A 27498-nucleotide genomic window follows, 5' to 3' on the forward strand; every position below is an offset into this window, starting at 1 on the left:
GTCCAGGCTAGTTTCAAACCTCAATCCTCCAATCTCAGCCTCCTGAGTAGTTAGGATTACAGGTATGAGCCACTGGCTCTTATATATGTTTTCATGATTACTATGGTTTTATGACTTAGCTATTATCGCCCCTTAAGTTGCTTAAAAAAATGAACATGGTAAAAAAGTTTTAAACATACTAAGGGGTATATAAAGAAAAGACTTTTTCACACATGACCACTTGTCCTGTTTCCCTTTCATGAATGTAACCCTGGTTGGGTCCTATCTGTTTTGTTGTAAAAGTATTCTGTACATATACAAGTATATGTGTAACTTTCTTCTAATATGTAAAATATATGCTCTATACAATGTTCTGCATATTTTCTTTTACTCTAGAGATCAACTGATTAATGTGTGAATTAGTATTTAATAAATGAGCTCCACCTCAATTTTCAAATTCCAACTGCAGGGTATTCCACTATGTGGCTTAACTATCATTTGTTTATCCAAGTTTTTATTAATGAACATTGGGCAACTTCCAACCTACTAGGACCTATTCTCCAGATGACTCTTGTTAACTAAATTGCAAAACTAAAGCAACAGAAAACATTTCCATTCAACATAACCTGAAATATTCTCAATGTGTTTGGGCTAAATAAGTGATTACTGGATTTAGGTAAAAATTAAAATTGCATGTATCTTGAATTAAAGTGAGTGTGTGTGTGTGTGTGTTCGTTCACTGGGGCTTGAGCTTGGCTTGGTCCCAGACCTTTAGCCTTTTCCCTTAAACTTCGCGCTCTACCATTTGAGCCACAGCACCACTTCAGGCTTTCTGGTGATCAGCTGGAGATTAAGAGTTTCACGGACTTTCCTGTCCAGGTGGTTTTGAGCCATGATTGTCCAGATCTCATCCGCCTGAGTAGCTGGGATTACAGCCTTGAGCCAACAATGCCCAGCTTAAATTTCTAATAGAACTCTTTTCTGCTGGAGATGCCACAGCCTGGAAGGTGGGCTCAAATGCCTGTGGAACTGAGGAGCCCCTCACGCCCCTCCCATGTCTTCATTAACACTCAACCTGACCTGGCCTGAGTGCTGAATACATTTTCATTCTCATTGAAGGAGTGGACAAATGAATGACTCTGCCTCTCCCAGCTTCAGGTCATACTAAGCATCTTCCTAAAAGCAGGCCGAAGCAGGAAGGTATTATGGATGAGGGTTCTTGACCACAGAACCCTGCAGTTCAAACATTCCCTCAGTCACCCTTACAAAGAGTAGGAGTGGCAATATTCATTTGAAAATGAGAGAGGGATTGAAAAAAAAAAATCTTTGGTTGTATCAGCAGGTGAGCTAAGCTGGAACATTTCCTAGGCTTGTAAGGGACTCAATAACCACTGGTGAAACCTAGGAACGTAGCATCCGAGAGAGAGTGGAAGATGGGGAGCCCTGGGCGGCCCCACCCACCCCACCCCGGGGTCGCTTTTTTTCTTTCCTTTCCAAGCAGGGTCTGCTCCAGTTACCAGCGACCAGATTCCCGACTACACAGCGATGGGTACGGCGAGTGTGGCGGTACCCAGGAGCTGCGATGTGGACGACTGGGACCCAAAGGCAAGCGCCTGATGCTGCGGGGGAAGAGTCCGCAGACCCAGCGGTTAATCCCGCAACCTCACGCCTCGCGGAGGGGCCGAGCGCGCGGGGCCGGGGTAGCGCGTGCGCACTGGCAGACGAGGCGCGAGAATCCGCGCAAAGCGCGCGCACGCGTCCGGCGGTGGGGGGGGGGCGAAGAGGGTGGGTAGTGAAGAGAGGGAGTCCCGGCAGGACTCCCCAGGAGTTACCTGGGGAGGGCGTGCACGTGTGCGGGCGGGCGCGCACGCAACGGAGCACGCCCGCGGGGGCGCGCACCGCCACCCTTCTCCCGCGTTCCACTCCGAAGGAGGGGGGTGTGTCTAGCGCAGGGCTCGTTTCTATCTCGCGCCTCTCCCAGGCTGGCGCTCTAGGCCAAGTGACTCGCGTCCCTCAGAAGGGGAGGGGAGAAGGTCCACCGAGTGGAGAGGGAGAGAGAGAGAAAGGAGGCTGACGCCGCGAGGAGAAACAGGCTCCGGGTATAGCGCCAAGCGCGGCTCGCGGGCTGCAGCCCGCAAGAAGACACGCCCCCTTCCCCCTCCCTCTCAGTCCCCTCACGCCCCTCCGGGCTGCGGAAGTGTTCTGTGGAGACGGCCGCAGCGGCAAGGAAGCGACCAGTGGAACTACACTTCCCAGAAGGTATCGCAGTGGTTGGTTGTGACTACGGCTCCCAGTAGCCCCTGCGCGCGAGCGAGTTAGGCTCTTCAGTTCTCTCGCCCCTGTGCGGCGAAAACTACAGTTCCCAGGAGGTCTCGCGCGAAGCGGCTTGGAAGTGGGCAGCCTGGAAGTCACTCGGGCCACCGGAGCTGGCGGCGTCTTCCAAGCGAGCCGCGCGGGGGCCAGACGCCGCGATCGAGGAACCCGCTGGGGCGGGCAACTGGGATAATCAGGTATGGTGTTTCAGGCTGAAGAAGCAGCTTGGTGCAAAGGTGGAGGGGAATTGGTGGCTGCTCGGACCCCCCTCCCTCCCACCTCCGGGGGTCAGCACCGACGGACGACCAGGCGGACGGCCGGGTTGTGGGCACTTGGCTGTGGGGGGCGGCGGCGCTGGGACTCACGCCCTCCTGGACCCAGCTGGGGGGACTCGAGCCCGCATGGCTCAACTTTCCTGACGTGCTAGCCGGAGCTGTGTGAGGTGTTGGTGGTATGGGGTTGGAGGGGAGGGGGAGAGCCTGGTGTCTGGGGGAGCTGTGGGGTGCACGTCCCAGCTCTGCCACTCCAGAGCTGCGGTGTGAGGCAAACGCGGCGAGCCTCAATTTTTCCCCCCCTTCGATGAAACGAGGAAGAAGAATATCAGGTGGTCTTTTTTTTAATTTTTAAATTCTCTTTTTGCTGAGGATTCGTTTTTTGAGATCTGGCGTATAAGGCATTTGCCACATGGAAGGTACTTGTTAGGTGTTGGCGTTATTGTTAGCTCCTGGAGAAATGAGGTGAAGATAATCGATTGCACAGGGTGAACGGCTAGTTGAAGCATATGCCGAATCCATAGTTAGTACTCAATGCAGAACAACTGCTGGAAAAACAGATTATTTTGTTTCAAAGCTTTGGTTTGAGGAAGGTGAGAGAGAGAGAGAGAGAGAGAGAGAGAGAGAGAGAGAGAGAGAGAGAGAGAGAGAGAGAGAGACCCAGGTTCAGATTTGAAGCTCGACCATTGAACAGCTGTGTGACCTTGGCCAGCTGTCTTCAACCTCTTGTGCCTCAGTTTCCCCGTTTGTAAAATGGGGATTTCAATAGCAGCCACCCCACTGCCAGTTGCTTTGAAGAAGCAATGAAAATCCCATGTGTAAAGTGCTTAGCGCAGCAGCTGGCACAGAGCGCTCAGTAAATGGTGTCATTTATTCGGTGTTTTCCCAGTGGCCCAAAGACCCTCTGCAATAGGGTAGGGGTGTCTTTGGCTGTAGTCTTGGTCTGCCCAGCGGTCCAGATTTAAAAATGGTTCACTTGATTTCATCTCCTGCAGTCTTAGGTCCTTCATTTATAAAAATGGGACCATAGCAGGACCACCCTCAGAAGGATGAGCTTGCATTCCTAGTCTGAGCCACCCCTCACTAAGTAGCAGCTCTTATGTATTATAATTGTTGTTCTTCAATATTCTCCATCTGGCCCAGAGACTGCTTAACTGTGGGCTGTGACATGACAGCCCTGAGCTCCCCCACACATTTGCTCCCAGCCTCAGTGTCCCATCTGTGAAATGGTAGTCATAAGACTTCTATGCCAGAATTGTTTTGATGATTCCAGGAGATTAATTCATGCTTAGTGTTTTGTACAGGTCCCAGCACACATTAAGCACTTGATGGATGCATCTTTTTTTTTTTTGTTGTTCTCTTTCCCCTCTCTCCCCCATGTGTTGGCTCTTCTGCTTTTGTCTGTACTTATATGGCAGAGGTGGGGACAAGGTTAGTGTATCTTTCTCCTTTTCCCCTAAGGTTAACTTGTGGTGTGTGCTCTATAGTATATGGGCTTGAGAAGAGATGATGCAGACCTGTCATTAGCAGCTACCTGCACACTGCTTCTCCCTCCAAATCACTCCATATAGTCCTTGTTCTTTACTTATTATTGGTACTGGAGTGCTAGGGCCATTTTTTGTTGTTGTTGTTTTAAGACAAGATCTCATTGTGTAGCTGGTGCTGGCCTCAAACTTGTGATCTTCCTGCCTTGGATCCCCCAACTGATTGGATTACAGGCATGCACCACCATGCCTGCTGCTCAGCATGCTATCACTGAACCACACATCCAGTCCCAATGCTTTAATTATTGTCCCAGTATGGCTAGCTCTTGACTCTCTGAGGCCCACACTAAACCCTTGAACTCCAGCTCAGATATGAAGCCTATGCGTCATTGGTATCTCCGGGTGGCTATTCTTTGGCACTATAAAACACAACATGTGGTCTGGGAATGTGGTGTAGTGGTAGAGAGCTTGCATGAAGCCCTGGGTTCCATTCCTCAGCACCACATAAACAGAAAAGGCCAGAAGTGGTGCTGTGGTAGAATGCTAGCCTTGAGCAAAAGAAACTCAGGGACAGTGCCCAGGCCCTGAGTTCAAGCCCCAGGACTGGCATAAAACAAAACAGACAACAAAACAAAAACCCAAAGTATACAACATGTCCATTTTGAACTCTTCTTCCTCTTCCTCCTCCATGATTCAGTAGTCACCATTGTGGCAAATGGATAAGCATTGACCTAGTTGCCCAAGCCAGAAACTTGGAATTGCCCTTCTTCCTTTACTTTCCCTCATCCAGGTGATTGGCACACAGGATGTAGCTACCATGTCACAGAAACCCCACGTTGTTCTCCCATTTGACGACCCTAGAAGTTCTTCTAGCCCCTGGAGGTGGCCTTTCTGACAAGGCCCATTTGTTTCTTTCAAATCACCAAGGATGAACATATGCAGCATATGTATTAAGAAGGGGTAGAGAAGATAATATGAGTTTGGCTAGACTGCAGTGACTGCAGATATGAAAGGCAAGCCTGACTTTCAGGGGACCCTGGCCATTCTATGGCAGTAACCTGGCAAAGATCAGTTAAGTTGTTCATTTATTTCTGAAAAATTACACTCTTGTCAGCAGGTTAGACTATTCTGTGTGGGAAAGTGGCCACCCCTGGCATTTGGGGAGACAACACACACTATATACCCCAGAAAAGGCTGGGTGGGAATATCAATTTTGGTTCAGTCTTCTGTCAAAATCTGCCGTTGTGATTTTCATGTGAGGATGGAAACTTGTGGTGTTAATCAGATTTATGATGGTCATTAAATTTACGTGTGTGTGTGTGCGTGTGCGTGTTTTATCTGCAGAAATGTGTCAGTGACTTAAAAAAATACCTGGAGATGGGAGGGGAGAAAATAGGGGAAAGGGAAGGAAGGGGTGCTCTTGCCCAAGATGTATTGTACTCATTACCTGACTTATGGAATTGTAACCCCTTTATAATAACAATTTAAAAAATGAAAGAGTTTCCTAACAACAACAACAAAAATCTTGGTTGGCCTCCATTGTTAGTGACAATAGCATATGGTTATTTGTTAGTCTGAGTAGAATGGTTTAAGTTAAATATGAGCCTGTTTGTTAGACGTTGCAGTTGTTAGGTGGTAAATCAAAAATGGAATTTAGGAAGTGTAGCAATTGGTGCTCCCCCCCTTTTTTTTGCTACAAAACACATTTTGCTGATAAATTTCAAAATTAGGCTTAATAACTTGCAAAATCTAAATGTACTTACATTTTCATAAAATTTGAAGTCATTTCCTATAAAGTGTTAGTTTTTAGCTGTTAGGATGAGGGGTTGTTGCACATTTTTATTTCCAAGACTGATATTACTCCTAGTTTTTAGGATCGTTCTGGTAATGGCCTTTGTGTGTGTGTGTGTGAGAGAGAGAGAGAGAGAGAGAGAGATAAAGAGAGAAAGAGAGGAGAGATAGGAGGGGAAAGAGATTAGGTTGGATTTGGCTTAAAAAAGAAGTTATACAAGAAAGATAGGCTCATAGTAGTTGCTCCCCTCCCTATCCAAGTCCTATCCCCCAGGAATAACTGGGTGTTCAGATTGTGAATAATAAGCATCCACTGGCAGGTTTTTTAGATACGAGAGAAGAAAATGGATGTACTTTTGCCCATGGTGATTTAATTTATTTTATTTTATGTCAGTACTATGGCTTGAACTTAGGGCCTCACATTCTTGCTTAACTTTTTCACTCACAGCTGGCACTCAACCACTTGAGCAGGAATGATAGGTATAGGCCTCTCTCTTTTTTTTTTTTTGCCAGTCCTGGTGCTTGGACTCAGGGCCTGAGCACTGTCCCTGGCTTCTTTTTGCTCAAGGCTAGCACTCTGCCACTTGAGCCACAGCGCCTCTTCTGGCCTTTTCTATATATGTGGTGCTGAGGAATCGAACCCAGGGCTTCATGTATACGAGGCAAGTGCTCTTGCTGCTAGAGCCATATTCCCAGCCCTAGGCCTGTCTTACTTAAGCTGGTCTGGAACCATGATCCTCCCAGTCTTTGCCTCCCAGCCTCTCATGCAGCTAGGATGATAGGCATGTACTACTGTGTTCAGTCAGGGGTGTTACATCCTTTTTGTTTTTAATGGTGCTGGTCTCAAACTTTGTTCTTCCTGATTGCAACCTCCCAAGTAGCTAGGATTACAGGCATGAACATTTTTGTCTGACTTTTTTTTTTTAATTAAAAAAGAAAAAAAGTCTGATCCATCCACTTTTGAGTGGTTTTTAAGTATAATGGAGAAAATAACAGGGTAAGAGGCTGGAAAGTGGCTGGTGAGAGGGATGGGGGTAGGGAAAGGGTGATTATTGTAGCTGATGGTCAGGCAAGGCCTCTTGGGCCTCTGAAGAGAAGTCATGTGAGCTGAGACCAGAGTGAGCAAAAGGCACCCACTGTGTCAGGAACTAGAGAAAGAACATTCCAGGCAGAAGGAACAGCAAGTGTAAAGGTCCAGAGGTGGGAATAAATTTACTACAGAAGTAGTGTCATAAATAAGTGGACAAAGGTGAATTTTCTTAAAATAATAGCCATAGCAGCTACGGTAGTACTCTAGTATTAACTCTGCTAGCTGCTCTTCTTGGCATTTCACACCCGTCCTTAACTTAATCCTGATGGAAGCCCAGTGACATGGTTAACTTTATTGAACTCATTTTACAGATGAGCAAATGCTTTTAGACTCAGGCTCTTTACTCTCTCTCCTTCCAGGCTTTCTTTACAAGGAGACAGAGGCCAGTGGAAGAAGTAGACACAGCATTTCCTGTTCATGTTGGTTTGACAGGCAGAGTGCTGCAGACTATGTTAGTGCCATATTCATTCAGCAGTAGGAACAGCGTGGGGATGATGTGGTATCATTTCCACTGGTAATAAAACACAATAGATCTGGTGTAATGGCTTACATGTATGATCTCAGGACTCAAGAAGGACTGTGAGATTGAAGCCAGCCTGGATTACACAGCAGGAAAGAGGATTAGGTCAGTTTCTGTTAGGATGGTTTGTTGGTCATTTCAAACCCAAGGTTGACTGCATGGCTTTCACACTGGATACGAAAGGCTCAGGTCTAAGAATGGGTGAGGACAGTGTCTCACTTGGGCAATCTTTGTGTGAGGTTGGCAGGGGATAGGACAGGGTATGTTTTAACCATTAAGCCAGCCTTATTAACTGTTAAAGCGTCACACTACAACTTAATAACTAAAATGATGACATGGCCTCCAAAGGGACTCTAGCCCTTCCTCTGTTCCATGATGTGTCCATTTTAATTTGATAAAGCCTGGACCTGCCTTACAGGTTGTTAAGTAGTTTGAATGATGAACAGCCCTGGCTCAATCTGAGGATAGTAGTGGATGCTTTGAAGACCAGACAAATGTTACACTCCTTTCACCCATCAATCTGTGAAGCTTTCTTTTTCTTCTTCTTCTGCTTAATCTGTATGCTGAGCATCAGGCTGGACACTGATACCACTGAATATGATACAGGTGGAATATATCACTAGGTCTCAATGGTTCACAGAGATAATGTAATAACCACATGGGTGCTAGATGATCTTCTAAGCATTCTTTTTTTTTTTTTTTTCTAAGCATTCTTAGTTGATACATAGTCTACTGACCACATTGTAAAAAGTGAAAAGAAGCAGAGGAAATTATTGTGTGTGTGTGTGTGTGTGTGTGTGTGTGTGTGTGTGTGTGTGTTGGTCTTGGGGCTTGAACTTAGGGCCTGGGCATGTTCCTGAACGTTTGTGCTCAAGGCTAGTGCTCTCCCATTTGAGCCAAGATTCCACTTCGGGCTTTTTTTTTTTCTTTTTTTTGGCCAGTCCTGGGCCTTGAACTCAGGGCCTGAGCACTGTCCCTGGCTTCTTTTTGCTCAAGGCTAGCACTCTGCCACTTGAGCCACAGCGCCACTTCTGGCTGTTTTCTGTATATGTGGTGCTGGGGAATCGAACCCAGGGCCTCATGTGTACAAGGCAAGCACTCTTGCCACTAGGCCATATCCCCAGCCCCAGGTCTTTTTTTTTTTTTTTTTTTTTAATGATTAATTGGCAGTAAGAATCTCATGGACTTTCCTGTGCCCAGGTTGGCTTCCAATGGCCATCCTCATACCTTAACCCCCAGAGTATCTACAGTTACAGGTGTGAGCTTATGATTTGCTTTTTCATATTATCCCAGAACATTGTGCATGGTAAACAAGTGCTCTCCCGCTTGAGCTCCAGTCCTTTCCTCCTCCTCCTCCTCTTCCTCCTCCTCCTCTTCCTCTTCTTCTTCTTACTCCTCCTCCTTTTGCCAGTCCTAGGGCTTGGATTTAGGGCCTAAGCACTGTCCCTGGCTTCGTTTTGCTCAAGGCTAGCACTCTACTACTTGAGCCACAGTGCCACTTCCGGCTTTTTCTGTTTATGTGGTGCTGAGGAATTAAACCCAGGGCTTCATGCATGCTAGGCAAGCACTCTACCACTAAACCATATTCCCAGCCCCAGACCTTTCATTTTTACTTTGGTTTTGAAACAGTATCTTGCTACTTTTTTCCTGGATTGGTCTTGGACTCAAAATCATCCCATCTCTCTCTATTTCTCAAGTAGCAGAGGAAATTAATTTTAATGATGTATTTTATTTAATCCAAAATACCATGCAAATATGTTATCAACATAAAAATTAATGAGGTGTTTTATAGGTTTTTTTTTCACATGAAATCTTTGAAGTCCAATGTGGATTTGTTTGTTTTTGCTTTTTCTTTATTTTGAAATGGGTCCTATGTTTCCAGGCTTAGTGTTGAACTCCTGGGCTAACACATTCTGCCTGCTTTAGGCCCCTTGGGACTACAGATGTGTGCTCTTGAGCCTCGCTTACATTGTATATTTTATACTCTCAGCACATTCTGTTTTGCCTCTCCACTGTTTGGTAGGCGTATGTAGCTAATGGCTACCATATTGGATAACAGGGGCCTAGTGTGAGGTTGATCATGATAGTTTTATTATTTTTTTTTCTTTCTTATGCTGCGAATGGGATCCCAGGGCCTCACACAGGCTGTGCTCTCTCTCCTGCTGAGCTGCATCCTGTTCATGGTGGCTGAGGGATGGAAAGCATCTTCAGCAGCAACAGGTCCATGCACCTCCATGCCTGGCACTGCGCTCAGTGCCGGTGAGTGTTACCAGTGTTCTGTGGTGGTGCGAGCTGTGGTCATTCCCACTTGACAGATGAGGAAGCTGAGGTGAGGTGTCAGGAGGCTGCAAACTCCAGAGTTGGAAAGTGGTAGAGGCCTAATTCAAGCTCAGCTCCGGTCCATGCTTTCATTGTGCATTTATTTATTTGTTTGTTTATTGGTCCTAAAGGTGTGCTGCACCCCAGCTCATGCTTTTAAACCTTGTTTTATGTACTGTCAGGTAGAGGCTTGAGTGTCAGGCAAAAAAAAAAAAAAGAAGTATGAAAGGACTTGTTATACAAAATGGATTCCTAGAGTTTGTCAGCAATGCTCCCTGAGTTTATGTTGGTGCCAGGGTGCTGGTTGAGACCTGAAAGAGTCCAGGTTCATGCATTGGATTGAGCTCTCGGTTTGTTGAACACAAGGACCTTACTCTCAGAAAAGAGGAGTCTAGGGACAGAGATGATAGGAAGCAGGGAGAGAGAAAGGCAAGCCAGGGTCAGCCTGTTCATAAACTCATTTCTAAACTGCTACCTGGGGCTAAAGACCTGTCCCCTGGTGTCTGTGGATTTCCTCAGGGCTGGGCACAGTTCTTCCTGTAGTTCACCCGCAGCACGGACTAGCTGTGAACCTTGCCATACTCTGTGTTGGGAGACATGGCAGAGTGGGCAGGAGCAGGACAGGTGGCCACAGAAAACCTGTCAACTCTTTGGAGTCACTGTTTCAAACTCTCCTGTCTTGGCTCAGAGTTCTCCCTCAAAGACAAAGGATGGATCTGGGTCTCCTACGTCAACAAGGTAGCAGGTATGACCCAACACACACCTGTTCTACTGCAGGCCAGTGCCTGGTGGGTAGAAGATGCTCAGTGAGGATCTGTGGACTGAACTGTGTATGCCAGCCAGCCTTCATATGTGCTTTCACTACTGTGAGGGCTTTTCATTTAATCCTCTGTCCACTCCAGGAGACACATGGGAAACTACTGTTGTTGATCCCTGTATTTTTATTTATCTGCAATACTGAGGTTTGAACTCAAGGCCTTGGCACTTTTAAACAAGTGCTCTATCTCACGAGCCACTGTGCCAGGCCTAGCATTTTTTTGTATAGGAAAACTGAAGTCTAGAGAAATTTGCAAGTCTCAAAGCTAGGATTCACATGGAGCCACTTACTTCAGAGTCCAGGCTCTAAAATACTACATAACTGTCTGTAAAGGGACAGACAGATTGGGTGGGTAAGAATGGTTGTCCACACCAGCTCCAGCCTCTCTGCCCCAGGAGTGGCCTCTTGGGAGTCCATGTCAACTTTCACACCCTTTGTGATCTTGAAGCTTGACCACTACTCCAGGCATGGGGTTTTTCTGTGTTCTGCTCTTTTTTTTTTCTTGAAAATAATAAAGCAGTCTGGCCATCACAGAGAAATTCTTTTTCTTTTTTGTCAGTTGTGGTGCTTGAACTCTGGACCTGGGCGCTGCTCAAAGCTAGCACTCGAGCCACAGCACCATTTCTGGTTTTCTGGTGGTTAATTGGAGTTAGGAGTCTTACAGACTTTCCTACCCCGGCTGACTTTGAACCTTGATCCTCGGATCTCAGCCTCCTGAGTAGCTAGGATTCCAAGTGTGAGCCACTGGTACTCGGCGTCACATTCTTAATTCTTCCAATGTGATAATGATCTTGTGGTTCTGCTTTAGAGAAAACCCTTGTCTTTTAGCAGCTTATTTTGCAGTTTCTCTGAATGAACTGTTCAGGTGTCTGTGATGTGCTTCAGAATGGTTGGATGAGGGGAGAGTAGAGGGGTCCAGTATGTATGGGTGCATGAGCGATGAAACAAGATCAACCACAAGTTGATAATGATGGAGCTAGGTGACAAGGGTGTACACATTATACTCTTCCTTTTACCTTTGTGTGTTTGAAATGTCTCACGTCATGCAAAGTTAAAAACAAGCACAATAAATTACACTCGACATTTGTGTTTCAAGCTCAAGTGTATACATAGGGGATTTCCCTGTCTCTGCCCAATCCACTCAGATAATAAAATATTTACCTTAAAAAAATAAAAGTTTCATTATGCAAGGCGGTACCTAGCCAGGGCTTTGGAAACTGCTTGTAAAGGAAACTGCAGTGAGAATACCTGGGAGGCCCCACTGGCCCCACACTTCCACCAATTCTCTGGAGCACAGGCCACAGTGGCATGGGCCTTGCAGTCAGTTCATTGAGGTCCCTCTTCCCTACTGTGGGGCTCCTCCCACATTTTTTCCAAAGACTTGTTTCAGCAAGAGACTTCAGATCCTCCCAAGATTCTTCTGTCAGGACAGACTACATTGCTCAAGTGACACCTGGCCTTCCTCTCTCTGATGGGCCTTTGTTCAGGACCCAGAAGGAACCAGAGTCCTGCCTTATGTTTGTCTGTACATTACAGTGTAAGGCTGGGAAAGTGTTAACCTTCAGCTTTGATTTGTGACAAAAGGAGGCAAGAACCAGCTCGTGACAGTGCTTGGGATCTGATGGTATTTCTCATCAAGTCAATGGTGAACCACAACCAGTGTGGTTCTCATTCATGTGGATGTTCTTCCTGCATTTATTATTTTGGAGGTCTGTAACTCGACAGCCAATCAGATTGTGCTGGAATCCCTAGGTGGAAATGGCAGGAAAATAGAGGACCACACACTTGGGGTTTTCTACAGGTGGCAGATGAGGTGGTCAGTGTGGTTGGTGCTAGGTCCGATCTTGACAGACACTTGTCTCCTTTGTTCCTGTTGGTGACTCTCTTTTTTTTTTTTTTTTTTTTTTTTTTACAATGTGTCTTGCTCAGCACTAGGTTCTTGGCTTGAAAGGAGGAGGCAGATAGGAGGCTGGGTTCCATCCCCAGCCTCATATTAAGAATAGGACCCAGGCTTTTTACTTGCTAGATAAGTCCTCTACCATTTAAGCCATGTCTCCTGTCATGTTTTGTTCTTAGTTTTTCAGATGATAATTTAGACCTTGATCTTCCTATCTCTGCTTCTCAAGGAGGTGGGAATGTAGGTGTGCCTTACCATAGTGGTCTGGTTTTTGAGTTAGGGTCTTGTGAACTTTTACCCAACTTGGCCTTGATTACATTTGTGCACTACCATGCCTGCCCCTTTTTCTTTCAAAGATGCTTTCCCCCTCCATTTTTTTCAAGAGGGGTCTCCAAGGAGAGTTTAGATGGAAAAAAAATGTTGGGAGTACCATCTTTAGGGTCGGTGACTTGATTTGTGTTTCCTCTTTGGGATCTATGCAGGTTGAATCTGAGGGCAGGAAACTCCAATGCTGACACTGAACATCTGGTTCAGACGTGCATGGAGACCTAGGAGCCTTGGTGAGGTAGTGGAGAAAGACCCTTTAACTCTTTTATTTACTACACCCCTGTACAGACCAGAAAGATAGTTATAAGTCATCATGGAGCTCTAAGGCACAGGGCTGGGTCCTGTATGGTGAAATAACCTCTAAGGAGGTACTCTGCTTTGGGAGAGGCAGTAAGGACGTCATGTCAGTGGTGTGCCTTTGGCTACAAACAACCAGTGGTGGCAGCAAATAGGGGGTTTATATAGTGTCTAGTGTGTGCCAGATGCTATGCAAGTCGCTTCACAGGAAGGGCTTCACGGAAGTCTCCCAGCAACCCCTTAAGAGAAGTGCTCTTATTGTTCCTCTTTTGCAGAATTTAAATAACTTGTTCAAGGTCACGTGGCTCAAAAATTGTGGTGACTTGATTGGAGCCTGGCAGTCTGACTCCTCCAGAGGCCATTAATTAGCCAACCCCATGGGCTCCAGAAGGGTCCTCAGACCTGAGGTCTCTCAGTCCTCAGAACAAATGCGACAGACAACTGCCCTCCCCCACCTCCCTATTCTTCAGATCCCGCTTGAGAATTTCCCTCTCTCCCTCCCTCCCTCCCTCCCTCCCTCCCTCCCTCCCTTCTTCCCTCCCTCTTTCTCTCTCTTCCTCCCTTTCTGTCTTTCCTTTGTGGTACTGGGGGTTGCACTCAGGTATTCAGGGCCTTGCACTTGCTAGGCACTTACTTGTTCTGCCACTTGAACCACACCTCCAACTCTTTTGCTTTATTATTATTATTATTATTATTATTATGTTATTTTAAAATAGGATCCCACTTCTTGCTGGGTTGGCCTGGGTTGAGGTCTTCCTACCCAGGTGTGCCACTACCATGCCCTGCTTATTTGTTAAGCTACGGAGTCTTGCTAACTTTTTTCCCTGGCTGGCTTCTAATTGATCCTCCTGATCTCTGCCTGCTGAGCAGTTGGAATTACAGACATGATTCTCTGTACCCAGCAGGAATTTGTGCTTCTAACAAGCTCCCAGGGATACTGGTATTCCTGGTCCAAGAAGCACATTTTGAGAACCATCAATGTACTATAAGTCCAAATGGGCCTGAAATAAGGAGATTGATGGATCTCCTACAACAAAGGAGTCCATAATCAATATGAAGAGTTACTAAACAATTCCACAACACCAATAAAGACCCAGTCCCTATCCTTTGTGTTACTTTGCCATACAGGGTGTGCCTTCCATGTCCTCAGGCTCCTGTGTGACCAAGATAACTGTCAGGACCCTTTACTGGCACACCCTGATAGGGCCATTTACGCAGCAGCAGCAGCAGCAGCAGCAAGAAGACATCTCTTCCTTACCTGTCTTCTCAGGACAAGGCACTAATGCTTGCCTCCCAGAATCCCCTCATGTCTTATTCCTGCGCATTGTATCACATGATTATCCCTAGACCAATTATAGGCAAGGGCCAATCAGGATTCACTATCTTTAGGCTAAGGCTGGCACCAGTCTTCTTTTTTTTTTTTTTCCAGTTCTGGGCCTTGAACTCAGGGCCTGAGTACTGTCCCTGGCTTCTTTTTGCTCAAGGCTAGCACTCTGCCACTTGAGGCACAGCACCACTTCTGGCCATTTTCTATATATGTGGTGCTGAGGAATTAAACCCAGGGCTTCACGTATATAAGGCAAGCACTCTTGCCACTAGGCCATATTCCCAGCCTGTGGCACCAGTCTTACCTGAGTGGTTCTGGGAGGAAAGTGGCTCTAGAAATCAAATCAAAATTTGGTTTGGGAAAGGACTGGGAATGGGGCTGGATCTTAGGCTAGACAAGTAGCTCTGCTATGGAAATGAGGGAAACAAAATGAAATCATATCCCCAGGACTTTTTGTGTCATTATATTTAACCAACCTTGTTTTGTAATGATCTCAGACACTACTTAGCTTTATGTTCTCTAAACATGACCCATTTAAAAAAATGTGCACTCAGAGACCCTGTACCATAGGAACCCTTGATCTTGTTGGGATACTCAATATTTCATCTGGAAATCCAGGGGCACTTCAGTTGGGCACAAGGCATCAGGTGCATAGATTTTGAGAGCTTGTTCTGCTCAGAACACCTGGGTCTTCTCTGTTCTCATCTCAGATCTGTGCAAGAGGCCCCCCTTTGAGGACTACTCACAGGGCTGTGGACTGGGTGAAAAGAGAGAATGTTTGGCTCTTGGCTGACATATGTGGAGTGTTTAAGACTGGGCTCTGGCCAGGTGCCAGTGGCTCATGCCTGTCATCCTAGCTGCCCAGGAGGCTGAGATCTGAGGATCACAGTTCAAAGCCAGCCTAGGCAGGAAAGTCTATGAGAATACTCTTACATCCAATTAACCACCAGAGAATCAGAAGTGGTGCTATGGCTCAAGTGGTAGAGCACTAGCCTTGAGCTAAAGAGTTTAGGGACAACACCCAGGACCAGAGTTGAAGCCCCATGACTGACAAAAAAGAATAAAAAAAGACTGGGCTCACGTTAAATGTGAGCTATTCGTTGACTAAATTATTACTTAATATTCCTGTGTCCCCCCCCCCCAACAAATGTGTGCAACATCCTGCTGATACCTGTTGCTGTCATTCATGGCTGCAATGTAAAGCCATTGCCCTGAGAGATGGCAGAGGGGTGGAGAGATGTGGCTTGGGTTCTGGAGAAGCCATACTACCTATGCATGAGTCCCTGGTCCATCTTAGTTCCTTGTTGATCTTGGGCAAGCCACCGAGTCTCACAGTGTCAGTTTTCATATTAAAAAAGTCCTCCTAGGTTGTTAGGAGAGAATCAAGATCTAGAGCACTTACTCAGAGAGCTTAGAACATCTCAGCACCTGATCCGTAGTCATCGATGGACAGGGCTGAATGCTTTCCTGCCTGTTTTGGGCAGGTTCTGTGTGGTTCTTTACCTCTGTGCTTTGGTGTTTGACTTAGAATAGACATTCTTTTTCCCCTCCCTGTGGTTAAAAGGAAGGTCAATAAAAGGCTTTCCTGGGCTGGGGATATAGCCTAGTGGCAAGAGTGCCTGCCTCGGATACACGAGGCCCTAGGTTCGATTCCCCAGCACCACATATACAGAAAACGGCCAGAAGCGGCGCTGTGGCTCAAGTGGCAGAGTGCTAGCCTTGAGCGGGAAGAAGCCAGGGACAGTGCTCAGGCCCTGAGTCCAAGGCCCAGGACTGGCCAAAATAAATAAATAAATAAAAATAAAAGGCTTTCCTAATTCCTCCCCCCCCCCCCCCATCAACTGCCCAGGATCTAAACTCAATGACCATGAGCTGATGGCTTCCTATTTTGAAGATTCTAGTGTGGGCCTGACTAACCCTGAGAGCAGTATGTATCAATAATGTCAGCTTGTAGCTATTGAGCATTCTTGTGGGCTTACTGTGAAGATCTCACTGACTCCCCATGCCCATTCTGTTTTACAGAAGAGGAAATTGAGGCTCAGTAGGTACACCTGTGGCTCCTTACAAGAGGAAATCTAGGTCAAAAGTTGGAACCCCAGAGCCACTGTGGCTGGGTTGAATCCCCACCCTGTCATTTTCTTGCTTTGTGACCTTCAGCTCGTGGCATGTATGTTCAGTGTTTTTGTCTGTAGGATAGCTGCCATCTAGATAGATGGTAATTGCAAGACTGGGGAGAGATAGTCCATATGAGGGATTTAGAACCGTACTGTCCTGTGCACAACTTGCATGGGGATTTTTGGTGGTTGTTATTCTTCGTTGGAGCCATTGGAGTGGGGACATCTGAAGCTGGCTGGAGGAGATAGCAGCAGCCTTACTGTCTCTGCAAGCTAGTGCTCATCCTCAGAAGCAAGGGAGCCCACCTGAGAGTGGGAGGTTGGGAATGTAGCAGTCAGGCACACACAAGCTCAGGCCAAGGGATGCCATGGCACAGATCCAGCCCTGGCTCTGTCCCTGAACAGGTGGCTTGTTCCTGAATTGAAGGTAACAGGCCAGTTGTCTTTGTTACCTTAGAGTTTTCTCTTAAACCCATTCAGACGCCCGGACCACATGCCTGGTGAGTAAGGACTTCTTTTATTTCCCTCCCCAAAGGGATTATTGGCAAAACAGCCCTCTGGGAATTTGCTTGTTCTCTAAGTCCAGCTATCTCTGGGGGAACTCCGGTAGCTGGCGTGTTCCTGTTGCTGTTGAATAAGTTGCTGTTAGAAGCTGGCACGGCTGGTTCCCGTTTCCGCATTCCAGACACCCAGTGCTGAAGGAGGCACCACCCCAGGGCGGCCAGAGTGCTGGGGCAGGTGGCCTTCGCCTTTAGGAAGACTGGGGACAGGTACCACACCCCGGGCCGACCTAACAGTTGCCTGCCTACTCTGAGATCAGGACTGAGTTCCAGGATACTATTTAGGTGAGCAAACTTGTAGAGAAAGTTAATAACGTGTTTCTTCTTTGTGGGAATTAAACAGTTGGCTTTTTTGTTTTCTCTCCTTGCCCCTCCTTCCTTGTCTTCTCCCATGGAGTATTTACCTGTCTGTCCCTAACTGTAAAGACAGGGTGGGTGGAGTGTTGAGGAAGTGAGAGGAAAATGGAGGGCACTTTCTAGGGGAAGAAGTTGGGGACTTTGGTTGAGCTCCTAATGGATACAGACTCTCTTGTTAGGGGCTGTGGGCACCCCGCTCGGTCCCCACAGGCTGTGTCAGCTCAAGTGAACCCCTTTTCCTCTCTGAGCCTCAGGTTACACCTTTCTTAGGAAATAGCAGCAGTACCACACTGAGCCATAGAGGTATGCAGTGTTCAGAGCTTTGGACGGATATTACCTGTCCTTGTGCCCCACCTCAGTCCCCAGGCTCCTGTGGTTTCCCATGTGACCCTATCTCTGCCTTGGCTGTTCTAGCTTGACACCCTGAAGCTACTCTGGCCTCTTGCGGTTGTTCCTGCCTCCCAGCCTTTCCCTGGCTCTTTCCTCTGCCTGGAGCCTTTCCTTACAGAGCCTCCAAAATCTTCTCAGTCTTTCAGGTCACCTTCCCCCTTCCCTAGGAGCCTTTTTCCATACTAAATAGTGCCTTCTTACTAAATAGCACACTCAAGCCCTTTATTCTGCTTGATTTTCTTCTTTTTTGTGTGGTTCCGGGGCTTGAACTCTGCCTGTCTCTGAGATTTTGTGCTCAAGGCTAGCACTCTACCACTTGGAGTCATAGCTCCACTTTTCTGGCCTTTTGGTGATTAATTGGAGGTAAGAGTTTTACGGACTTTCTTGCCCAGGCTGGCTTCAAACTGCGATAATCAGATCTCAGCCACTGGTGCCCATCTTGCTTTGATTTTCTCCATAGCATTTCTTTGTATTGGCTTGTATTTATTAGCTGCCCCATCCACACAACTGCCTGGTAGCCCTGTACCTCTGTCCTTGTCCACAGCACCTGACATATGGTAGGTGCAGCCTAAGTTATTTAATGGATGACTTTATGGTATCAGGTACCATAACTGGTGAGGATATGTGGCTCACTCCATTTGGAGTTGGATTAGAAAATACATCAGCGGTGGCTCTCTCTCCCCATGGTCAAGCAGCATTCTCTGGGCCTGCCTCCAACCTTTGGTTTCCTGGCTCAGCTCTGGCCCTGGTAGCTGCTCATATAGGCATTCTGTGAGGACCCATTGTGGCGCAGGAGGCCTGGGTGCTAGTGAGTGTAATTTAGGTGGGTAATCTGTGCATTTGTGGAAAGCCTACTTTTTCTGCAGGCTTTATCCTGCGGTGGAGAGTCCAGGGAATGCCTGGGAAGTAGGAATGAACCAGCCACACTTTATCAGTCTCTACTGCTTTAATAGGCAATAATTCTTGCTGTGGGCTGAGCAGGTCTTAATTAAATGGTAAGCTTGAGGAGTCTGACTGTGTAATAGCTGACACATTCTCATCTGTTTTCCGGCTCCCAGTGGTAGCAATTGATTGTGTAAAAATATCCCGGGCAGGGCTTCCCTGAGCTCCAAGAGTGAGGTCAGCATGAGATACTCATGGACTTGGTGTTGCCTGTTCCATAGCCTCACCCTTTGGGGCCCACTGCAGTCTGCAGAATGTGCGCCATGTAGAGAGCTGCTCCAGCAGCTGCAAACCACCTGTGTCCTTTGAGCTCTGGGTACAGTCTTTCTCTAGGCCTTGGTTTCCTTGTCTGGAAAGTGGGGCTAATTATAGTGCCTGCAGTTAAGTGAGAAGTTAAAAGGAGATCAGATGATGTAGCACTGTGTGTGGTATATGGCAAGACTCAAGAAATAGGGATGGTGGGTCATGTGTGAGCATGCCTGTGGTCCTGGCTAATGGGAAGGGGAGACTGGGGGAGCAAGGTTCAAGGCCAACCAAGGCAAGGAATCAGCAAGACTCCAGCTCAACAGATGAGTAGTGTAATGGCCTGTGCCTGTTATCCCAGCTGTACAGGAGGCATAGGTGGAAGAATCTCAGTCTGAGGCTTATCTGAGCCAAAATACAAGACCTTCTCTGAATAATAACTTAAAAAAGGTGGGGGGCTGGAGGCATGGCTCAAGTGGTAGAGTGCCTGCCACAAGTGGAAGGCCCTGATTTCAAACCCCAGTACTCCCCCCCCACCAAAAAAAAAACAAGAAAGGAAAGGAGAAAGGAGAATGGAAATTATATTTTTATGAGATGACTTCATGATATTTTCAGCCTGGTCTTCTTTTGGGGTCTCTTTCCTATATTTTTCTACCCTGCTTCCAAGTCAGCATCCTCTCACATCCCTCATTGATAGAGTAACAAGTACTAATAGGTACTTTGGCCTATTTTTTTCTGTGGTTACCTGATGCTGTGGGGGAAAATGATGTCCTATAAGAGATAATACTATTCTCGTTCAGCATTTTACTTTTTTTTTTTTTTTTTTTTGCCAGTCCTGGGCCTTGGACTCAGGGCCTGAGCACTGTCCCTGGCTTCTTTTTGCTCAAGGCTAGCACTCTGCCACTTGAGCCATAGCGCCGCTTCTGGCCGTTTTCTGTATATGTGGTGCTGGGGAATCGAACCTAGGGCCTCGTGTATCCGAGGCAGGCACTCTTGCCACTAGGCTATATCCCCAGCCCAGCATTTTACTTTTTGGACATAGAAATGCCATGTGGAAATGCTTGAGTCCTTAGATAGTACTCAAGAGTGGTGGTGGTGGTGATGGTGGTGTGTGTGTATGTGCACACACGTGTGTGCGTGTGTGTGTTTGTTGCTGGGGATTCAACTTAGGACCTCCAGCATGCTTGGCAAGAGCTCTCTACCTTTGAGCTACATCTCCAGCCTGAAGTTGGTGCTTTTAATGACCGCATAAGGCATGGTAGTGTGGGCGTACCATAATTTATTTGGTCAGGGTGTTAGTGATGTACATTCTCTTTGTTTCCTCTCCCCTCCCCCAAAGTATTACTCTCACTGATGACCTTTTAATTACATTCCAGGCATCCAACCTGCCTAGCCATCTCATTCACAGGAGGCAGTAGTGTAATTAATGATGGCTTTGTCCAGCTAGGCGATGTGTTTTTGGCAGGTTCTCACCAGGTTCAGCATAGTGATGAACCATCTACTTGAAATGATTTTTGGCTATAAAAATGACTAATAGATTCATTGCCCCCATACAGATTAGTTGTGCCTAATGGGTACTTATTACAAAATTAGAGAAAGAGGGGAGGTTCATGGCTTTCTCTTGTTAACAGTTTTTTATGAAATCATACTATGCAATAGAGTTAGTTTTTTTGTTAGAGTATCCCTCCTTCTCTTTCTCCTTCCATCCCTTCTTTCTGAACTAGATTTGAACTCAGGATCTTGTGTTTACTAGACAGTATATCACTTGAGCCACACCTCTAGCCCAGTATATATATATATATATATATATATATATATATATATATATATTTTAATAGCTAGCACTTCAGTTTGGGAATGTGTTTGTCTTCACAGAACTTGAGCTGTGTTGTACCTAGATGGGAATTTTCTGCTGGTCACTATAGATGCCTTAAAATGTCAATAGTTTTGTGTGTGTGTGTGTGTGTGTGTGTGTGTGTGTGTGTGTGTGTTAGAAGGTTAATAGGTTTGAACTCGAAGGTATCACACTTGTCAGGCAGCCATACCTCCAAAACCCTGTTTTTGTTTAATTTTCAAGTGTAGAATCTCAGTTTATTGGAGATAAGAGTCTCATGGAGTTTTCTGCCTGGGCTGGCTTTGAACAGTGATCTTCAGATCTCAGCCTCCTGAGTAGCTAGGATTATAGGCATGAGACACTCTTATCTCCAATGAACCACCAGAAAACCAGAAGTGGCTCAAAGTGGGAGAGCAAAAGAGCTCAGGGCCAGTGTCCAGGCCCCAAGTGTTCAAGCCCTGTGGCAGACAAAACAAAACCAAATAAAACACAGCAGTCCACAGCCTCTTAAGCCTCCTCTCCTTTAGGCTTGGGTTTAGGCCCAGCCCTGTATCACTTCTTCCTCATTCTACTGGTTAGCGTGAGTGATGCTGTCAGCCCAGATTCAGTAACCGAGGGATGACACAGGACTTGGATTTCAGAAAATGTGGTCCATAGTAGACTGTGTTGATACTGACTTCCTCAGGGCTCATTTCTTAACACAAAGAGGTTGGGGCCAGCAGGGTGAGGTGGAGCTGTACTTCACCAGTACCCTAGACTCCTCTGTCTGTTTTGCCATCCCTAGTTACTGCCTCACTTCCACCCTGCACTTCCCACTGTACATCCTTGTTACAGGTAGAGACGTGCTTGACAATAGTCAATACACATTTTCTTTTTCTTTTTAAAATTTTATTAATTAAATGTTGTTGACAAGGTGTTGTGCAGAGGGGGTACAGTTACATCATAAGGCAGTGAGTACATTTCTTGTGATACCTTACACCCTCGTTTTTCTTTCCCTTCCCTAGATCAGATAGGTATATATACAATATCCAGTGTACCAAAATCATATACAGTAACCACGTAGAGTACGCCACAGGAAATTCACCTAGAACTTTAAGTGTAATGTCAACAATAGAATCCTCCTGTGTTCTTCTCTTGGAGTTGTTTTTGCTTATCCTCATCTTATATGATCATGTGTACAGAGCTGTTGAGCTATTGTGATCCACTGATAGGTCTATTCTAGACCTTTTTATGTTTAGTAGTTGTTTGGTTTTAGATACATAATGCAAGGTCGCTGACCCAAACATGTGGAAATACCATTTGAAAAGAAGTTTGTTGTTATGCAGACCTGGTCTCTACTCCACCACCCCCCTCCCACCCCCCACCCCCCGCCCAACAGTCATATATCAAGGAGGCCATGTCCCTTTGTTCTCTGAGTACACATTTTCTTAACCTATTCATCAGTTGATGGACACCTAGACTGATTCTGTAGCCTGACTGTGCACAAATACTTTGGGCATAGAAGACAGACAGGACTTCTGGATATTTTTGTATGTATGTGTGCATAAGTACATGTGTGCATGTAGGTGTGTGTGCATGTGGTACAAGAAGCCTGTCGTTAGGTGCTGGTGCCTCACACCTATAACCCTAGTTGTTCAGGAGGCTGAAATCTAAGGATGGTAGTTCAAAGCCAGCCCAGGCAGGAAAGTCAATGAGACTTTTACCTCCAAATAACCTCCAGAAAACCAGCAATGAAGCTATGGCTCAAAGTGGTAGGGCACTAGCCTTGAGCACAAAGGCTCAGGGGCAGCTCCCAGTTCCTGGGTGCAAGTCCCATGACTGACAACAACAAAAGAAGCTTGTTGTTGTCGCTTTCTGTGTTCTGTAGGGTAGGTAAATGGGCATGGATGGCTATTGCCTAGATCCATTATGTCATGGGAGGTTTGCAAGAATTGTAACATCCTAATGTTATCCTGTTCTTCATCTATTAGCTGGAATATTCCTCTAGAGAAAACTTCCCTCATGTATTATTCAGTCTCCCTGACAAGCCTGGCTCTTTTGTTTACATTGGAAATGAGTATTGAGTACTTGGGTTACTGCTTTCTGATCTGCTAAGTCTTTCCTTCAGGGATTCAGATCTTCTGTCTTAGGTTTTATGTTCATCCATTCCATTTTGCTGGTCCTTGCCAATCCCAGGCTTGCCAATAGATAAACCTGCCGTTCCCCGCCATCTACTGGGCAGGTGTGGCCACTCCAGGCCTTACCTTTGACCAGGTGGAACCTTGTGCATATTTGTCAGTCAACGTCACCAAGGACAGACACTAGAGGACTTGAAACTGTTGACATTTCTTTCTCCCATCCTCTCTCTTCCCCTTGTATTCTCAGACTTCCTGGTCTTTACAACTCCATGCCAGGGGATTAATTCTTTATGCTTGGGGCAGGAGTCTTTGAGCATTTGACTTTCTTCTGCTCTAACCCTCCAATCCTAGACAAAAGAACAATAAAGGACTCTGCTGGTTGATGAGGCTGGTAGCCTGGCCAGGGGCAAGCTCTGACCTCGGCCACTGTTGTCTGGCTCATAAATTCTTTAGAGCAATAGCACGCTTGAAATCTTTTGCATGCTGTGGGATCAGCTCCGCATTCTATTACAAGATATCCAGAGCCTCTTAGGCTTCTGGAGATTACAACCCATTTATTCCCTCTGGGAGAATATTTGATGTGCAGTGATGTGATTCATTCAATTGTTGGCTTATTCATTCAACAAATATTTATTGAATATCACATATGTTTCTGAGTCTTGGGACAGAGCTTGCGAAAGCCAATCCCCCTTGAGTTTATGTTTAAGGTGAGGGACACAGAGCATGGAGAAGCAAACAGACTAATAAGATAATTTCAGGCGGGTGAATAATGTCATAAGGTCATTAAAGCAGAATGGTGAGACACACCTGGCAGGTGGAGGAAGATCATGGGAGGCTGGACAGTGGGTAGCAGGGGAACTGAGGCTGGAATGACACACAAGTGCCAGCCTCAGGAAAGATCTTGGGAAGAGCTTTCCTGGCAGAAAGAATATTGGGTGCAGAGAAGCTGCAGAGATGAGTTTGGTATGTGAAGGAAAGCAAAGTCACCACTCTTGTAAGTTGGATGTTGAAGGATGGGCCATGGACAGGACAAGCACCTGGTGGAGCATCAGAGCGTCAGTGTAAGGTTCACCGGAATGGAAACCTGCCATGGTTCAGGCAGAAAGGAGTTTATTGGGGGGAAAGCAAACTGCCAGCCCATACGAGATGGAGGCATGGGGAGACAGGGGAAGAGGGGAAAAAGAGAGAAAAGAGCAAGAGAGAGTAAGAGAGAAAAGGAAAGAGAGCGGGAACTGTGTTGAGCTGGATTATATAGGGAAAGGTGGGAGATATGGCCAGGTGGATTGGATCTGACATCAGAGAAGGAGGAGGTAACTGCCTCCTGGTGTGCCAGTTACCTAGGTAACTCAGGTACTGGGTGCAGACTTAAACAGGTAGGGGGCATCTGCATGGATCCCTCCCGGGGGGTGGACCTTACAGTCAGAGATTGAAGAGGGGGAGTGGAAACAGGACACTGGAAGAGGCAGCCAGGATAGAAGGACAGGAGTGCCACAAAGCTGAGTCAGAGTCATGGCAGTGGGCTGAGGAAGAGTATGCCTAGCTATACTTGACCAAGGATTGTTCAAGGTGGGTGGTGAGCTGAGTGGAGGGCTCAAGCTTTGGGTTGCACTTTCTTATGGTAGTAATAACAGCCTAGTCCCTTTAACACGTTGACATGTCTGTCTGTCTCTTTCTCACACGCCCATCCCATGTCTCACTTAGCCATCTTCTTTCTTTTTCTCTTTTTAAGTCCTGGGGATTGAACTCAGGACCTTGTGCTTGCTAGTCAGGTGCTCTTATCACTTGAACCATGCCTTTAGCCTTCATCTGGCATTTGTTACAATCACCTCATTTCCATTTTCCAGATGAGAAACAGAGGTCCAAAGAAGTGAAGCCCTTGATTCTTGTCACACAGCTGGATGGGGTTGGAACCTGGGTAGTCTGCCTTTAGTCTGACCTACTGTCCTTTTCCTTCCATTAATATGATGTTGACTCAGTCAGTGCCCATGAGCAGCCCAACATCTATATCCCACATTTGTGAAGTCAAAAGGGGACAGACCCACACTAACCTAGATTCTGACATACCTTTTATTATAGGATTTATTGCAGGGCAGGAAACAAGGACTTTGTAGTTGCTGACACATATCTCCACTTGTGTTCCAGATAGGGTGTGGCTGGGCCCCCACATTTGCGCTTTTGAGACTGCTTAACTGATGGGCTAAAAGTCATCTTAGCCATCAAATCCTCCTTATCGCCTTCTCCAATGCTCTGAGGTAAAGGTAGCTCTCTGTCATAGGCGTGGCCTCTATGCTTTACTTGGTGTTCATCCTAGAGGATGGAGGTGTGACCGACCCCCTGTAGTCTGATCCTGGTTTGGGGCCACTGAGAGACACTTCTACTTGGATTTAGACCTCACAGCAGGGATTTGACATTGATGGATTTTAAGTTTGCAGCAGGCACACTCTGGTTGTGAACAGTCCAACCATGGAGTGATATGTAAAGTATGGATGCTCCCTTGTCCCCATCCTGATCCTGTGTCCTCTCCTGCCCCCTTCTTCCTGCATAGGAGATGCTATGTACAGCTTTCTAGCTCTTTCTTTATGTGGCAGATTGTGTTCACTGAGCACAGGAGTGCTTGGTGTGAATTCCACAGCTTTGCTGTGGGCTGACTGTGTAATCTTGAAATTCCATTTAAATCCCTCTGTGCTGTGCCTCTGTTTCTCCGTGTGTTACTGGTGGTTAATTGGCTCAGTCTCATGGGCTTGTAAGGATTCACCTCATTTGTGTATGTAGAAGTTGGAGTGGAGGTTGGTGTTGTTAAATACTCATGTGTTAGCTATTTTTATTGCACACAGATGTGTGTAGAGCTCCTTGTTTTGTAGACATGCTCTTTATTGTCATATAGATTGTACTTCCTTCTAATACAGTGTAGGAGAGACCCTCCCGTGGAGTGGTCAAGGTCCATGACATTTGTTTTAATGGTTGCAGTGTTCTCTACTATCAGTGTCCCTTGGTTGGCCATGCTAATTGTTCCTACCTCTGGCCAATCTAACTCTGAATGTCTTATACACAAAAGACCTTTGTCGCTGTGAGCTGGTGGCTCATCTCACGCCTGTCATTCTAGCTACCCAGGAGGCTAAGATCTGAGGATCATGGTTCAAAGCCAGCCTGGGCAGGAAAGTCCATGAGACTGTTACCTCCAGTTAACCAGCAGAAAACCAGTCTTGCTGTGGCTCAAATGGTAGAGCACTAGCCTTGAGCTGAAGAACTCAGGGATAGTGCCCAGGTCCAGAGTTCAAGCCCCATGACTACCACTCCCCCAGAAAGAAAAAAAGAAACAAAAAAAGACCTTTGTCTGGCACCTCAGATTTTTCTTAGGACAAATCCTTAGAAATACAGTACTGAAACAAAGTATATGGCTAACTTTAAGGACTTATGATATTTACTGCTGACTTACATTCTGCAAAGTTTCCATCAGAAATTTTCCATTAATTCTTGTACATTTGAGTGGGAATCTAGATTGTCCTAGGTGTGTATCAGCACTTGGTTTAGCATGCTTACTAAGTTTTGCTTCTTTGTTCACAAAAACAGTTTCAAATAATTTTCATTTATTTGCTTTTTGGTAAAGTTAATTAAAAAATTATTCATATGTATTTCTTTACCGATTGCTTGTTTTTTCTGATGGAATGTTATAAAATTTCTTATTGATTTGGAAGATCTTTACGTGTTGAATGAATCATTTTGTAGTACATTGCATATTTATAATCCTGGTTAGTTGTTTATTTTTTGAGTAACTTTGCATGAACCAGGCCCTGGTTTATGTTGGTTTCTTTTCCAGATTTTTTTTTTTTTTTTTTTTTGAGAACAAGTCTTGCTAAGAAGCCCAGTCTGGCCTTGAGCTGGTGATTCACCTGCTTCAGCCTTGGAGTGTTGGGGTTAATAAGCATATGCCATCATGCCCCAGCTTATCCTTAGTATTTTCATGTTTTCCTTTCAGTTCTCTTTTCCAGTGAAGCAGGTTGGCCTTTCACAGTGAAGAAACAGAAGCACAAAGTGTGATGTTGCTTTCTTAACATCTTACAACTTAGATGAAGCAGAGCCTGATTTCAGACATTACAGATTTATTTACCAGTTTTTTGCTTTTTTTACAGCTAGTGCGCTACTACTTGAACATGACTTCACTTCCAGCTTTCCTTTCTAGTTAACTGGAGATAAGAGTCTCATGGACTTTCCTACTTAGGCTCACTTTGAACATTAATCCCCAGATCTCAGCCTCCTGCATAGCCACCAACACCCGGCACGATCATCATTTTTATTGCTCCTCTGCTGCAGTTGTGTTTAGGCTGGTTTCGTGCCAGTGTAGATCACTGGTAGGTGCAAATGGCTCAGTTGGTTTATTCTGCAGTGTTTCCTCTGAGGACCCTGGATGAGAGCAGTTAGGGACAAGGATGTTTCTGTATCCCTTTAAGTGCATGGTGACCAGTCAGGCAGTAGGGATGTCATGAGACCATCTAACCCCATGGGTGGAC

General features: G+C 46.1%; 1 protein-coding gene across 3 annotated transcripts in view; it reads left to right on the forward strand.

The window, feature by feature from the left end:
* The first annotated feature begins 2004 nt into the window (after nt 1–2004).
* The window catches only part of Sipa1l3 (signal induced proliferation associated 1 like 3), a 157164-nt gene continuing 131670 nt past the window's right edge, over nt 2005–27498 (forward strand). For 2 of the 3 annotated variants that reach the window (XM_048329868.1, XM_048329864.1), the window contains exon 1: nt 2007–2489. The gene's annotated coding sequence lies outside the window, so the exon portion shown is untranslated. Of the gene's footprint in view, nt 2490–27498 lie in introns of all 3 variants that reach the window. The other variant, XM_048329867.1, reaches the window with a different exon arrangement.

Source organism: Perognathus longimembris, chromosome 20 (assembly GCF_023159225.1).
Source record: "Perognathus longimembris pacificus isolate PPM17 chromosome 20, ASM2315922v1, whole genome shotgun sequence".
In the NCBI taxonomy this organism is placed as follows: domain Eukaryota; kingdom Metazoa; phylum Chordata; class Mammalia; order Rodentia; family Heteromyidae; genus Perognathus; species Perognathus longimembris.